This window comes from Somniosus microcephalus, chromosome 4 (genome assembly GCF_052327205.1).
Source record: "Somniosus microcephalus isolate GS21.2 chromosome 4, FLI_Smic_1.0, whole genome shotgun sequence".
In the NCBI taxonomy this organism is placed as follows: domain Eukaryota; kingdom Metazoa; phylum Chordata; class Chondrichthyes; order Squaliformes; family Somniosidae; genus Somniosus; species Somniosus microcephalus.
The window spans coordinates 161705746-161720822 of NC_140990.1; the positions used below are offsets into that span (position 1 = coordinate 161705746).

The 15077-nt window shown below is 49.8% G+C and overlaps 1 pseudogene; it reads left to right on the plus strand.

The window, feature by feature from the left end:
• LOC147119964 (uncharacterized) overlaps positions 1 to 15077 on the plus strand; it is a 1277156-nt pseudogene that overhangs the window by 1050610 nt on the left and 211469 nt on the right.

A 15077-nucleotide genomic window follows, 5' to 3' on the forward strand; every position in this document is an offset into this window, starting at 1 on the left:
CTTCTCTGCTGTCATTTTTATTTTTCGCTCTCTTAAAACCTCCCCCCCACTAATTAGTTTAAAGCCCTCTCTACAGCCCTAGTTATTCGATTCGCCAGGACTCTAGTCCCAGCACTGGTCAAGTGAAGTCCATCCCAACGGAACAGCTCTCTCCTGTCCCAGTACTGATGCCAGTGTCCCAGGAAGCAAAACCCATTTCTCCCACACCAGGCTTTGAGCCACGCATTTAACTCTCTAATTTTATTTACCCTAGCCAAATTTGCACGTGGCTCAGGTAGTAATCCAGAGATTATTACCCTTGTGGTTCTGCTTTTTAATTTGGCCCCTAGCTGCTCAAACTCCCTCAGCAGAACCTCCTTCCTTGTCCTATTTATGTCGTTGGTACCAACATGGACCCCGACAACTGGATCCTCCCCCTCCCACTCCAAGTTTCTCTCCAGCCCAGAGGAGATGTCCTTAACCCTGGCACCGGGCAGGCAACACAGCCTTCGGGACTCTCGCTCTCGGCTGCAAAGAACTCTAGGATAGACTGTCGTGCTGGCTGTGGAATAATCACTCGAGCTCCCCACAACACGCAACCATCCTGCACACTCAGCCCTGTCTTCCTGACACTGTAAGGTGTGAAATCAGTCCCTTCCGGATGTTGTGGCCAACCCCTCATTACATATTTTCGGACTCTAGACAGTACTGGATCTTTACCTGTCCATGTCCTTACTTGTTCTGCGGTCACAATTGCCGTGTCCGTGTCCTCCAACATCAAAACTCTGTCCTCTGGAGCTGCACGGATAGGTGTACCTGGTAGTGGAAGACGGCTCAAGGCATCTGCGTTCCCATGGTACTTACCCGCCTTGTAAACGATGACATGCTCATACGCCCTTAACGTCACTGCCCACCTCTGGATCCGGGGTGACACCATCTGTGGTATTGCTTTCATCTCATTAAAAAGAGATAGAAGAGGTTTATGATCGGTGCATATGGTAAATTTCCTGCCATATATGTACTTGTGAAACCTCTGTAACCCAAACATTACTGCTAATCCCTCTTTATCTAACTGGGAATGGTTTTTTCCGCTGGGGTCAGAGTTCGAGACATAAACCCTATCGGTCTTTCTGTTCCATCTTCCAAGCTGTGTGAAAGAATTGCCCCCACCCCGTAAGGTGAAGCGTCACAAGAGAGAATGATGTCTTTCTCTGCATTGTAGTGAACCAGCACATCCGAGGACAGTATCAGTTTCTTGGACTGTTCAAATGAAACCCTCTGCTCCTCTCCCCACTGCCACTGTGTCTCCTTGTGCAGTAGTTTGTGAAGAGGTGCTAACACAGTTGACAAGTTTGGTAAAAACCTGTTATAATAGTTTAGCAGTCCCAGGTAAGCTTTTAACTCAGTCACATTTGTAGGAGCAGGGGCCTCCTGCAGTGCTTGTACCTTCTCGTTGATTGGATGGAGCCTGGTGGCATCCACTCTATGTCCCAGGAACACGGCCTCATTCCCCAGGAAAGTGCACTTACTCCTCTTGAGCCGTAACCCAGCCTTATCCAATCTTTGCAGTACCTCTCTCAGAGTGCGCAGATGCTCCTGGTCGGTTCTTCCCGTCACCAGAATGTCATCCAGATAGATTGAAACATGTGGAATCCCTTGCAGTACACCCTCGATTGTCCTCTAGAAGATAGCTGGACTAGATGAGCCACTGAATGGTAAACGGTTATAGGTAAACAAACCCTTGTGTGTATTTATGGTTACATACTTCTTGGAATCCTCATCTAGTGTAATCTGCAAGCATGCATGACTCATATCCAGCTTCGTGAATTTCTTCCCTCCAGCCAGGTTTGCAAAAAGATCCTCAGTTTTAGGAATAGGATACTGTTCAAGTTTAGACACCCTGGCCTAGAAATTCAGTATAGCCACTTTTGGGGCGGTAAAGTCAGGCGGTCGCTAAAGTTAGCGCCCGCCGGAAACTGCAGGTCACTTCGCCGAAATTCAGTAGATCTGGCCAAGAGTTTGGGCGAGCGCTGAAACTGGCGTTGCACTCCTATCTTCAGGCGCTAAGCCGGCGGTGCGGACTGATAACGCCGAGGCCGGGCGCAGCGCAGGTGCGGTCATGTTTTGATTGACAGCAGACACCCTGACGCCGGCCAGCTCTTAAAGGGGGAAGGGTCGACTTTGTCTGCAGCCACGCCCTGGATAGTGGAGCCCTGCAGCTAGGCCTGAACACTGCTGGTGGACCCAAATAACGCCTGAAGCCATGGAGAAGGCCCGTGAACGAGCGCAGCGCTTCTCCCAGCATGCTTTGAGGGTGCTGGTTAGGGGGTTGGAAAGGTACAAAGAGATCTTGTGCCCGGACAGTGGCAAGAAGGCTCCCAGGAGGCAGTACAGGAGAGCCTGGAGGAAAATCGCCCAGAGGGTGTCAGTCAACAGCGATGTCCCCAGGACTGGTGACCAATGCCGCAAGAAGTACAACGACCTCACTCGGATGGTCAAGGTGAGTACCCTTTCCAGTGTCCTCCTCATCCTTGCATGTGCACCTCACATTATGGGCAAAGGGACCTCAAAGGCCTAATGGCCAGCCCTCCTCCCGCAGCTATGGCACTGGCATAATCCTCAATAGCACTTTCTGCACTTAACACACTGGCCAAGCTATTCGACCATGGGAGGCAGTGCACACAACAACAGGGCACCACACTGGCCAAGCTATTCCACCATGGGAGGCAGTGCACACAACAACAGGCCACCACACTGGCCAAGCTATTCCACCATGGGAGGCAGTGCACACAACAACAGGCCACCACACTGGCCAAGCTATTCCACCATGGGAGGCAGTGCGCACAACAACAGGCCACCACAATGTACTTAGAGGCCGTCCTTTCTCTTGCAGGCCAAGATGGCCCGGAATTTGAAGAGCCAGAATGTCACCGGGGGAGGCCGTGCCCAGTTCCAGGAGCTCAGTGAGCTGGAGGAGAGCGTGGCTCGACTCATGCGTGGCCGGGTGGTTGGCCCTGTTGCCATTGGAGATGCCGACCCTGTGCTGCGACCCAATGGTAAGGACATGACCGTTTGGACCTCTCTCGTTCCCCTAGCGCATCAGATCTACGTCCTTTGCCACTGTCCGACCAATGCGTTGAATGCCACCACTCATGCCTCTCTCGCTGATGCCCTGTCCTCACTGTAAAGCTACTCTTGTGCCTTCCTGCTTTCAGCTGGTGAGGAGGAGGTCCCTGAAGCAGAGAGTGCCAGACCCTCGGAAGAGGAGAACGACGAGGACCAACAGGAAGGCGGCACATCGGGGGAAGCATCATCTGCGCCAGGGGATGGCAATGGAGGGGACACGTCTTGCCTGGAGGAGAGCCAGGGGGATGTGTTGCAGGGGGGTGTAGCTCCTGGGCCCAGTGCCGTCCAGGCACGCGGGAAGGGTCGGGCAGAACGGCGGCCTTCTCCCCAGAGGGGGGAAGTGTTGCAGGGGAGGGCAGTTGCTGGGCCCAGTGGCGTCCAGGCACGCGGGAAGGGTCGGCCAGCTCGGCGGCCTTCTCCCCAGAGGGAGAGTCCGGCCTCCAGTCCGGAGACGGACCTCGCCCAGGAGGTGCGCCTCCTTGATCAAATGTCGGCGGATTCGGAGCGGCGCCACAAGGAGTTCATGGGGGTTGTGGGACAGTTGCCTCAGGCCATTGAGTCCCTGGCTCATAGTGTGGCCGCTTTCGGGGAATCACAGGCCAGGGGTGTTGAGCAACTCGCGGCAGCACACGCCAGGGGTGTTGACCAACTCGCGGCAGCACAGGACAGGGTTGTCGAGCAACTCGCGGCAGCACAGGACAGGGGTGTCCACCAACTCGCGGCAGCACAGGACAGAGGTGTCCACCAACTCGCGGCAGCGCAGGACGCGAGTCGCGAGTTCATGAGTGGTGCCGTGCAGACACTCACTGATCTGATGCAGGCACAGACCAGGGCAGTTCGGGCACTCACTTCTGCCACACTCGCTGTGTCGCGGAAGCATCGCCAGGGCACCCGCCGCCCTGCTGCAGCACAGCGGTCTGGCCTCCACCAGATTGCTGCGCTTGCTGCACTGCCAGCCCGGCCGAGTGCCAGTGTCTCTGGCGAACAGCGAGCGCGTGCCATCAGCCAGCTTGCCCCCATTGCTGCAGCCGCCACTGCAACTCCCCCAGCCAAGGTGCGATGAGCTGCTGCAGAGACTGATGCTGCGCAGCCACAGCTGCAGCAGTCAGCAGCCGGCCCCTCCAGGGCCGGACCTCGTTTAGGCCGACCCCCAAGGGCATCTGCCGTCACGCATTCTGCCCCTCAGGAGCCTTCCCCCAGCCTTGCAACACCCACAGGGCCCAGGTTGAGGCAGAGCAACAGGTCGGGCAGGGGCCGCACAAGGCTGCACAAGGACTCGCCCTCTCGGCACACCCAGTAGAGTATGGTGGCAACGGTGTTTTTTATATGGGGGTGTTTGTGTTGTGGGGGGGCTTCTTTTGGTAAGGCCGAGGATGAAGGCCAATGGTTTTTTATATGGGGGTGTTTGTGTTCTGTTGTGGGGGGGCTTCTTTTGGTAAGGCCGAGGATGAAGGCCAATGGTTTTTTATATGGGGGTGTTTGTGTTCTGTTGTGGGGGGGCTTCTTTTGGTAAGGCCGAGGATGAAGGCCAATTGGATGGGCAAGTTTTGTTATTCCTCCCCAGGTTGTGGGAGTGAGATATTCTTTTCACAGTTTTTTGGGGGGTGTTGTCTGTTTTTCTGTTTCATGTGGGAAGGGCCCTGAGTTTGTTAAATAAAGCTTTTTATTTATTCAGCTTGTCCAGGTGTCATGTTTCCAGTGGTTGTTGCGTTAAGCGGCTGAGGGCTTGCGGAGCGGCTGCATTCAGGTGCGTTCATTGCCACAAGCCATTCCCTGACAGGGGGCCTAGAAGTGTCGTTCAATAAGCCGCCGGCGGACGGCCCTTGGACCTTGTGGCTCCCTCCTGGCCTGGTACTCCTCCTCCTCCTCCTCCTCATGGTCCTCCTGCGCGTCCTCCTGAGGTGGTGTTGCTACGTCAGGTGGCAGTGCCTGAGTCTTGCGGATAGCCAGGTTGTGCAGCATGCAGCAAACGACGACGAACTGGGAGACTCTATCCGGCGAATACTGTAGAGATCCGCCGGAGCGATCCAGGCAGCGGAACCGTTGCTTGAGGACGCCAATCGTTTGCTCTATGATGTTCCTTGTGGCTTGATGGCTTTCGTTGTATGCCTCCTCCGCAGGGGTCCTGGGTGCGCGGAGCGGGGTCATGAGCCATGTACACAAAGGGTAGCCCTTGTCCCCAATAAGCCATCCCCTTGGTGGAGGCTGTGCCTCGAACATGTCAGCCACAGTAGTCTGGCGCAGGATAAATGCATCGTGGCTGCTTCCTGGAAAGCGGGCATTGACAGCTAGGATGCACTGCCTGTGGTCACACACCAGCTGTACATTGAGGGAATGGTAGCCCTTCCGGTTGCGGTAATCCTCGGCATTGTTGATAGGTGCCCGCATAGCCACATGCGTGCAGTCAATGGCGCCCTGCACCATGGGGAAGTCCGCGATCCTGCCAAATCCGACTGCACGCTGCTCCTGCCTCTCTAGGGTCATGGGGAAGGAGATGAATTGGTGTCTCCTCGCGAAAAGGGCATCGGTGACCTGCCGGATGCAGCGATGCGCGGCGAACTGGGAGATGTTCGCTATGTCCCCAGCAGCGGCTTGGAAGGAGCCGCTTGCATAAAAGTTCAGAGCCACCGTGACCTTCACTTCCACCGACAGAGACGTCCTGCACATCAGCTGCGGGCGCAGATCTCGGTGAAGCAGCTGGCAGATCTCTGCAACCACCTCCCTTCTGAAGCGCAGCCTCTTAACACACTGCGCGGCAGTCATGGTGAGATAGGACACCTGCTGCCGGTATTCCCTGAGTGGGTAAGGACTACGTTGCTGACGCCTGATGGCCCCTCTGCGTCTAGGCATGGCTGGCCCTCTCACACAGCGTCTGCGAGCCCTTCGCACATAATGCTGCAACTGAGGGTTGCCACCCCATACAGCCCCCATAATAAACTTGCAAACAGTGAAATCACAATGAATCAAATTTCCAAGCTCTGGCCAGAAGCCAAAAATACCTCTCCTATGTTGTCCCAAATCAGTAAGCTCTGTTCCTTGGTCTCTGTCCAGAAATCCAAAGAACTAAAGTCATTGCAGCAAAATGGCTGGGCTTTATAGGTCAGTGTAAGTGCCCTTTAATTAGCGCTCCCCGAGGCCCGCAGGGCCTCTGTTGCATTCCACTTCACAGTTCTTAACAACGCCACGCCCACATTGGGTGGGCGCCACTGAATTTCCGGTTTGGGGCGCACAAACAGCGTTGCACGACGAAATGACATCATAAGCTGCGCGCGCAGCTGAGTGGGCGCAAACACTTTGCGCCGGCGCTAAATGACAACTGAAGTTGGGCGTAGGCGCAGTTCGTTCTGCGCCCGGGCGCTAAGTGCCTAGCGCTGGAAATCTACCCCTCTTATGGCGTTAACGGCTGGCGAACGCAACTGAATTTCTAGGCCCCTATTTACTGTCTATTTATAATCTCCACAGATTCTTACCGAATTGTCCGATTTTAAAACAGGTACAATGGGAGCTGCCCATTCTGAACATTTTACGGGTTCCAGAATGTTCTCTCTCAAAAGACGCTCAAGCTCAGCCTCTCCCTTTGGTTTCATGGCATACGGCACAGGTCGTTGTTTAAAAAACCTTGGCAGTGCCTCCTTGTCGACATAAATCTTAGCTGGGGGGCCATTAAATGTTCCAAGTTCTTCCTTGAACACATTTTCATGTTCAATCAACAAGTCTTGCCTCCCTCTAGTTGATTTATTGCTCCCCAATCTAATTTAAGTTCTCGTATCCAGCCCCGACCTAACAAGTTTGGCCCAGAACCCGATACTACAACTACAGGTAGCTGTTCCACGGTGTCCCTGTGTTTCACAGTTACAGTAGCTGTGCCCAATGTCACCACTCATTCACCGGTATAGGTTTTAAGCTGCATAGAGCAAGACTTTAACTCTGGAACTTTTGCACGGTTCCACAATTTTGAGTACTCTTCCCTGTACATTATGGTAACACCACCTCAAAGTTCACCTTAGAGTCATTTACTATCAGTTGCAAAGTGATAGGATCCACTTTTGGAATGTCCTCTACCATACTATGCAATATGAACATGTCATCTTCTTTCTCAGCTTCTCCGCTGATGTGATGTGCTCCCTGTTTTTTCACTTCTCTTACTAGGTGTTGCTTTTCTCCCCCTTTAGGTTTGTGTACCTCCAGGGTAGCTTTTGCTCAGCATGCACGTTTTATATGTCCTTTTTTCCCACACTTGTGGCACTTTTCCTCCAGAAACCTGCATTCCCTCGCCAGGTGATCTCCATTGCATCTATAACATGCCTTTACATGCTCATGTTGTGGTTTACGACTCATATTTAACTTGTGCACAACCGGACCTCCAACTTGCTTTGTCGTAGCCCAGTCTGAACCTTGTATTTCTTTTACATCACAGTTAGTTGTATCTATGGCTTGAGCAAGTTCCAACGCTTTTTCATATGTAAGCCCCGTCTCGGACAATAATCTCCTCTGCATTCGAGCATCCATTATCCCACAAACAAGCCTATCTCTCAGCATGTCTTTCAAACTGTTCCCGTAATTGCAATCATGTGCCAGTTTTCTCAACACTGCTACATAATCCAATACAGTCTCTCCCAGTTTCCTGTTCCGTGAATTAAATATGAAACGCTGTACAATCTCACTCGGTCTGGGATTGAAATGGTCCTTTAGCAAGGCCACTAAGTCAGTAAATGATCTGTCTCCCGGCTTTTCAGGACTGCATAAGTTTCTCATTAAACTATACGTCTGACTTCCTACGGAAGTGAGCAACATAGCTCTCCTTTTCCCAACATCAACTATATCATTTGCTTCAAAGAAATGCAGTAGCAACTCACAGTATTCGTTCCAGGTCTGCGTCTGAACATCAAAAGCAAAGAGCTGTCCTACCATAGCAGCCATGATTCCTTGATTCAGTGCTTTTCTTTTATTTTCCCTTCTTCAAGATGAGATCTGTTCAGCCTCGTCGCCAAATGTGATATCCGAGTGGTAAGGTCAGAAACTGAGATAAGCCAGACTTCAGGAACCAAAACTTTAACTGTTTAATTATACATATGTAGCAGAGAACATAGCTCTTACAGCTGCAGCAAACACACTCTCAATTCTTACTGTGCGATCACAAAGATGGAGGATCAACCTCTGAGTCATACCCAGAATGCAATGCCACTACCTTAATAAGTGGTGTGCCAGGACATTAACTTAACACTGGTAAATATGATCCCTTAATATTTGTCTCCATCTGGTGGATAACTTAAGCATTACATCCCAGATTACTATAGATATATAGAGAGAAACTATTTCCATTAATACAAAAGCAAAATACTGCGGATGCTGGAAATCTGAAATAAAAACAGATAATGCTGGAAATACTCAACAGGTCAGTCAGCATCTGTAGAGAGAAACAGAGTTAACGTTTCAGTTCGATGACCCTTCGTCAGAACTGGAAAAATTTGGAGATGTAACAGATTTTAAGCAAGTACAGAGGCAGGGAAAGTGGGGAGGGGAGGAAAGAACAAAAGGGAAGGTCTGTGATAGGGTGGAAGTCAGGAGAGAATAAAAGACAAAAGGGATGATGGTGCAAGGCAAAAGGAGGGGGTAATGGGGCAAGTTAAGAAACAAAAGTTGACTCTAGATGAGGTGTAAATGGCAATGGCAGAATCATCAACAGCTGCCATGTGAGAGAAAAAAAGAAAAAATAACATTTTTTTAAAATATAGGGGCCGAGGTTATAGTCTGAAATTATTGAACTCGATGTTGAGTCCAGAAGGCTGTAAAGTGCCTAATCGAAAGATGTGGTGCTGTTCCTCGAGCATACATTGAGCTTCATTGGAACAGTGGACGGAGAAATCAGAGTGGGAGTGGAGTGGGTCCACCCCTCCATCACCCCACAACACGCCTTCCCTTTCCCACGACACCTTCCCATGCAAGCGCAGGAGATGCAACACCTGCCCTTTTACCTCCTCCCTTCCCACTGTCCAGGGCCCCAAACACCCCTTCCAGGTGAAACAGCAATTTACTTGTACTTCTTGCAATTTAGTATACTGTATCGCTGCTCACGATGCGGTCTCCTCTACATTGGGGAGACCAAACGCAGATTGGGTGACCACTTTGTGGAACACCTTCGTTCAGTCTGTGAGCGTGACCCCGAGCTTCTGGTTGCCTGTCACTTTAGTTATCCGCTCCACTCCCACTCTGATCTCTCCATCCTCGGTCTCTTACATTGTTCCAACGAAGCTCAATGTAAGTTGAGGAACAGCACCTCATCTTTCATTTAGGCACTTTACAGCCTTCTGGACTCACCACGAGTTCCACAATTTCAGACTCTAACCTTGGCCCCTATATTTAAAAAAAATGTTTTTTTTTTCTCTCACATGGCAGCTGTTGATGATTCTACCATTGCCATTTAAGCCTCATCTAGAGTCATCTTTTGTTTCTTAACTTGTCCCATTACCATCTCCTTTTGCCTTGCACCATCATCCCTTTTGTCTTTTAATCTCTCCTGCCTTTCACCCTATCACAGACCTTCCCTTTTGTTCTTTCCTTCCCTCCCCACTCTCCCTGCCCCTACACTTGCTTAAAAATCTGTTATATCTCTAACTTTTTCTAGTTCTGACGAAGGGTCATTGACCTTCCCGCAGGTGCAAGCCTCCGACCTGCACTTACCTAGCACACCGGCCGTTGAGCTGTGGGCCCGCGTGGGATTCCGATCCTGTGCCTGCTCCAACTGCTGGCGCACAGTGCTTGCGTATCCCAGGGGCGCAGTTAGTTCGATACGTCCCCTGGGATCACGTGGGCCATGGAGAGCCAATGGTAGCAGGGAATGCCAATTAATAAAATTGAAAGGAAGAGCTGTCAAAACCATAAATACTATAAGCCCCAAAACATCACTAAAACTTCAAATACATTTTTTTTTTAAATCACATTTTTAAAATAACTATAAATTATATAAAATAACTATTTTAAACAATAATTTAAATTTTTGAAAAAATTAGGTACATTTTCTAACGGGGCTAAAAATAAACTTACCTTTCTTTAAAGTATTTAAAAAAAATAAACCTGTGGAAAAAATGTTTTAATTTTAATTAATTCACCACTTACCTTGTTAAAAGCAGGCCTTGCACCTGCTTTTTATATGTGTAACTCCTGGAGACTTAACCTCCCGGAAAAACCTGGAAAAAAAACGTAAGTTCAATGCGCACGCGCTGCCTCTCCGGCGCACGCATACGACCTCTGAACCCCTTCTTTCAAGGGAATGGAAGTTCCAGTTTCCCGCGCATGCGCAGTGCATGCACGAAACCGGCACTTCCATTAGGCCTACGGGTGAGTACCCTGTGCGTACTCACCCGTGGAGACCCAAATTTCCAGGCCATTAACTCTGTTTCTCTCTCTACAGATGTTGCCTAACCTGCTGAGTATTTTCAGTATTTTCTGTTTTTATTAACTATTTCCATTAGTTGGGGAGTCTAGGACTAGGTGGCATAGTCTAACAATTAGAGCCAGACCTTTCAAGAGTGAAATTAGGAAACACTTCTCCCGCCCCAGATGTGAAATTCGCTCCCGCCCCCTACTGCATTGCCGGGCATCAACAACGGCAGCAACAGGAGGCATTGTCGCCGCGGCTGGCCACTTGGGGAGCGATAATTAAAGGCAGTGGTGGTCAGGGAGGCCAAACTTCATTCTTTGCACCAGTATGGTGCCTGCTGAAAGTTTTTGAAACCTCATTGCTGCGCAATGCCTCAGCCCTCCACTCTCAGAGAGTGATTGGGGCTGTAATGGAAGTCGCGCAGGTCCCCTGGCCCCACAGAACTAAGAAGAATAATGTTGCAAACCATCATTGGCCCTTCCCTTTAAGCGAGGGAAGGAGCCTCTGATGCCGATAGCACTGCACTGCACATTCTTCAGCGCTCTGCCGCTACCGACCCGCTCACACACTTTAGCGCCCTAAGAGAAGTGGTTAGCACTTGATTTAGCACTCCACTTCCATCTTGGAGTGCTACAACTGAAGTTCCCGGGATCAAAAAAGGATTATCAACTGGCAATAATTTTCACAGATTTCAAAAGTTATCGCCCCAAATGGGGTGCAACAGAATTTCTAGCCCAAAGGGTTGTACAAGTTTGGAACTCTCTTCCAAAAACGGCAATTGATGCTAGATCAATTGATAATTTTAAATCGGAGAAGGGATATGGGCCAAAGGTATGTATATGGAGTTAGGTCGCAGATCAGCCATGATCTCATTGAATGGCAGAAGAGGCTCGAGGGGCTCAATGGCCTACTCCTGTTCCTATGTGCCTGAGTAATAAAGGTTCTTGATTTAGGATCATTTCCTCTCCTGTTGTGTAATGCCAGTTGATATTCTGTTCCTTACAATATGATTTTATTTTATGTCTTTGACTCTAGCTGAAGTTAGAGACTTACACTGCTCGAATCCTTCCTCCCATACTTTCTGCTGAAGAGCTGGAGGAGGTACAGAAGAAGAAGGAGGAAATCAAGCATGAGATGAACACCGTGGTAAGGACTCCTAATCCTCCTAATCAATGGAGTGGATTTTCCACTCTCATTTTGCCTGATTTTGGGTGGACTTAGGGAAAGGGCCATTACACTACCTCCCTGCCACCCTTCCAGCCAGTTCCCTGATTTCCCTCCAGAAGTGTAGTCAGGTGTACAGTATGTCCAACCATATTGTAAAAACACAAACGACGTGAATACGTCATGCAACAAAATTTAAAGGGTTGCCTTACCTAGTGCAGTTTTCACACAAAGGGTAGTGGAAATCTGGAACTCGCTCTGCCAAAAGGCTGTTGAGGCTGGGGGTCAGTTGAAATCTTAAAGATTGAGATGGATAGATTTTTGCTATGCAAGGGTATTAAGGGATATGGATCAAAGACCTGTAAATGGAACTATGATACAGATCAGCTATGATCTAATTGAATGATGGAACAGGCTCGAGGGACAGAATGGCCTCCTCCTGTCTCTATGTTGCGAATTCATCACAGAGTGACTGACTGCACCAGGTATTGCAGGAGATTAAAAAACAAAATGACATTTTAAAAAATGTAAGCTAACTTCTGCTGGTCACACTAGTTTGTAACAGATGACTCAGCCAGTTCTCTCTCCCCCAAGAACCCTACAGAATGTGTCCTCCAGCCTTGCTACTTGCCACACCTCTGACGCGACCCATAATCTCCATAACGTGCTCCTCGACTGGGGAGAGGATGTTAATGGACACTCTCCCTCCTCCTGTCCTCATCTGATCCTTATTATTAGTTGAAAGCTTGCCATGCAAGAAAGAAGGGAGACTATTAGTGGTAGCCTAGTGAGATGCTTTGAGGATGTGCATGTCAAGGTAGTATAGTGGTGCTGGTGGAAAGGGTGTGAGGAGGTGAAGAAAGTAATAGTGAGGAGAGTAGAACGTGCAGTGTGGCACTCGGAGCAAAAGGAGGTTGAGTGAAGTGTGCTGCAGTGATTGAAAGAAAGTGCTTGTGATCGGGGGAGGGAAGGGTTGTGAGTGCTGGGGAAACAGGTAGTGCAGGGTTAAGCAGAGAGTGATGCCAAATAGGAGTTAGGAGACTTACTTTAACAGCCCTGGTCATGTCATTAAACTTCTTCTGGCATTACAGCCTGGTCCATGGTGTGATGCTTCTGGCGATGACCCGCTCTGCCATCTGTGCCCACTGCTGCCAACAGCTTGACTGGAGACCTTCCTGCTACCTGGTGGGAAAAGGATGTCCCTCCTCCTGATAGCCTCCTCCATCAATACCTCCAATACAGCACCTGAGAACCAGGGTGTGGGGGGTGTGGAAGATGCGCTTCAGATGCATTGACAACTCTGGAGGAGCCCTTCAGTAAGTACCAGCCAGGGTCTCCAGAATCATCATCATTTTCTGCGTGCTGCACAACATAGCGCAGCAGCGAGGACTGGAGCTGCAGGAGGAGCAAGGTGCAGAGCACACAGCCTCTTCAGAGGAGGAGGAGTTGGAAGATGAGGAGGAGGAGGTGGATGAACCTCAGATGGAGCTGGCACCTGCAGCAGCGCACATTGCTGCCCGGGAGGCCCAGGATGGCCTCATAATGGCCAGATTTACTTAACTTGCTCCAGGGAACCCATATGGCAGTCACATGCTGTACTGGGTTCCACACCCCCCCACCCCTCACCCCATAATAACACCAAAAAGCAGTCCTACAATGACCAAGCCACTCCTCTCACCCAAACCCCCATTGCGCGAGGTTAAGTAATGTCTCACCATTCACTCCAAGTGGCAAGGTCACTTCCCAGGTAGGAGACAAAACTGGACAAGACTGGGAAGTGGTGCAAAGAAATAAATCGATGTGCTTCATAATTGAAATGAAACTTATCACTAATATTTGTTCATACATCCATGTGCATACACATGTGCATCTAGGGCTGTATCGTTTTTCTTTTCCGCCTGCTTCTACGAGGTGCGACCCCTGTAGCTTCAGCAGAGGTAGAGGCAGGCTGTTCACTTTCCTGCTGTGGCTGCTTTGAATATTTTGGCGGAGGTCCTCTGGGTTTTGGAACCTGTGTGGGCCCCACCAAAGAAGGCTCCACCTGCAACTATGCAGGGGCAGACTCGGCCATTGGGATCCGAGGAAGCATGTGGGGCACTGACTGAGTGGAAGGCAACAGGGGAGAAATGTGAGCACTTTGAGAAGAGCCCCCACTTCCATGTTCCCTCTCAACATCATCCCTCTCATGGGCCACCCACACTTCCCTGCTAGCAAGGAGCTGGAGAGCACCTTGCTGCACATCAGTGGGGCGATGAAGGCACAAGTCTACATTTATATCCCTCCTCGAGATGAGGTCAGTGAGTATCTGCCAGCTGTTGTCCACAGCAAGCATGTATTCGTTGGACTGGCTCATTTGCTGCTCCATACAGGTGGCCATCCTTTCCATGGAACTGCACACCATCGCCATCAGTGATTCGTGTACAAGGACACCCAGGTCCCTCTGAACACCAGCATTTCCCAATCTCTCACCATTTAAATAATACTCTGCTTTTCTATTTTTCCTACCAAAATTAATAACTTCACATTATATTGCATTTGCCATGTTCTTGCCCACTCACTTAGCCTGTCTATATCCCTTTGAAGCCTCTTTGCATCCTCCTCACAACTTACATTCCTACCCAGCTTTGTATTATCATCAAACTTGGATATATACATTTGGTCCCCTCATCCAAATCATTGATGTAGATTGTGACTAGCTGAGGCCCAAGCACTGATCCTTGTGGTACCCGAGTAGTTACAGCCTGCCAACCCGAAAATGACCAGTTTATTCCTACTCTCTGTTTTCTGTCCGTTAGCCAATCCTCAATACATGCTAGTATATTACCCCCAATTCCATGAGCCCTAATTTTGTTTAATAACTTCTTGTGTGACACCTTATCAAATGCCTTCTGAAAATCCAAATACACGACATCCACTGGTTCCCCCTTATCTATTCTGCAAGTTACAAACTCAAAAAACTCTAACAGATTTGTTAAACACGAGTTAAGCACGGTGGCATAGTGGTTAGCACTGTTGCCTCACAGCGCCAGAGACCCGGGTTCGAATCCGGCCTCGGGCGACTGTCTGTGTGGAGTTTGCACATTCCCCCCGTGTTTGCGTGGGTTTTCTCCGGGTGCTCCGGTTTCCTCCCACAGTCCAAAGATGTGCAGGTTAGGTTGATTGGCTATGATAAATTGACCCTTAGTGTTAGGGGGATTAAATAGGTGGGGTTACAGGGATAGGGTGGGATATGTGTTGGGGTTACGGGGATCGGGTGGGATATGTGTCGGTGCAGGCTCGATGGGCCGAAATGGCCTCTATCTGCACTGTGGGGTTTCTGTGATTCTGTGATTTCCTTTTCATAAATCCATGTTGACTCTGCCCAATCCTATTATTATTTTCTAATTGCCCTGTTACCACGTCCTTAATAATAGATTCTAGCATTTTC